Source organism: Mustela erminea, chromosome 16 (assembly GCF_009829155.1).
Source record: "Mustela erminea isolate mMusErm1 chromosome 16, mMusErm1.Pri, whole genome shotgun sequence".
Lineage (NCBI taxonomy): Eukaryota > Metazoa > Chordata > Mammalia > Carnivora > Mustelidae > Mustela > Mustela erminea.
This window is the reverse complement of record NC_045629.1, coordinates 26,980,610-26,981,537: the sequence shown is the minus strand read 5'-3', so window position 1 is coordinate 26,981,537 and position 928 is coordinate 26,980,610. Positions and strand designations below refer to the sequence as shown.

Genomic DNA, 928 nt, shown 5'->3' with positions numbered 1-928 from the left:
AATAGTTCATTCATTGAGTGAATTGTCTATTGACAACTCTTAATTTTTGTTTACAATGTAGAATGGGAGGAACATGCTAATGAAAACAAAAGTAAACCTTGGCAGTAGAAAAGAGGTAGAGAAGCAGAGAATTTGAGTTCCTAAGTGAAAAATCAGCATATCTATTATTTTAAGCAATAGCTGTGAAACGCCTGCTATATATACTGGGAGATCATCTCTAGTAGTGAACAAGGCAGATAAAGCCCCTGCTCCAATGGGAACCTTTTCAAGTATAGAGATAAGAAATAAGCATATAGTTTTCGTCGCCATCCTGCTGTGTGCTGCGTGCTGTTAATTGACCATGTCTTCTCACAAGACTTTCAGGATCAAGCGATTCCTGGCCAAGAAACAAAAGCAGAATCGTCCCATTCCCCAGTGGATTCAGATGAAAACTGATAATAAAATCAGGTAAAACTCCAAGAAGAGGCACTGGAGGAGAACCAAGCTGGGTCTCTAAGGCGTCCCACATCACGCGATGACACACCTAATTGGCACCACGTATTTAAATAAGCTACTTGAGGATCATGTGTTCTATTCCATCACCCTGTAAACACCTTTCTGCCTGGCCAATAGATACCATTTATCAGCGAAAGATTTTCTGTTACTATAGCTCTGCACCAGTGGGTTAGTTTGGTAATAAACGTGAGGCCACTGAGCTGTAAAAAAAAAAAAAAGAAAGAAAGAAGCATATAAATGAGTAAATATACAGTCTGTCCTATATTGGTGGGTGTGATTTCAACCCCTCTACCTCAGGACCAGGTTTGTTCTTCACAGAGCCCATGTGTAGCTCAAACTGGAATAATCAGAACTTCTATGAACATCTTTCCCAAACAAAGTTGGGAGAGTTATGTTTTATAAATGTTTGCAACTCAAAAGTTTGCCTCAATAT

At 39.2% G+C, this 928-nt stretch overlaps 1 pseudogene; it reads left to right on the top strand.

Annotated features, from left to right (window-relative positions):
* The first annotated feature begins 302 nt into the window (after nt 1-302).
* LOC116575177 lies at nt 303-635 on the top strand (annotated as a pseudogene).
* The last annotated feature ends 293 nt before the right edge of the window (nt 636-928 follow it).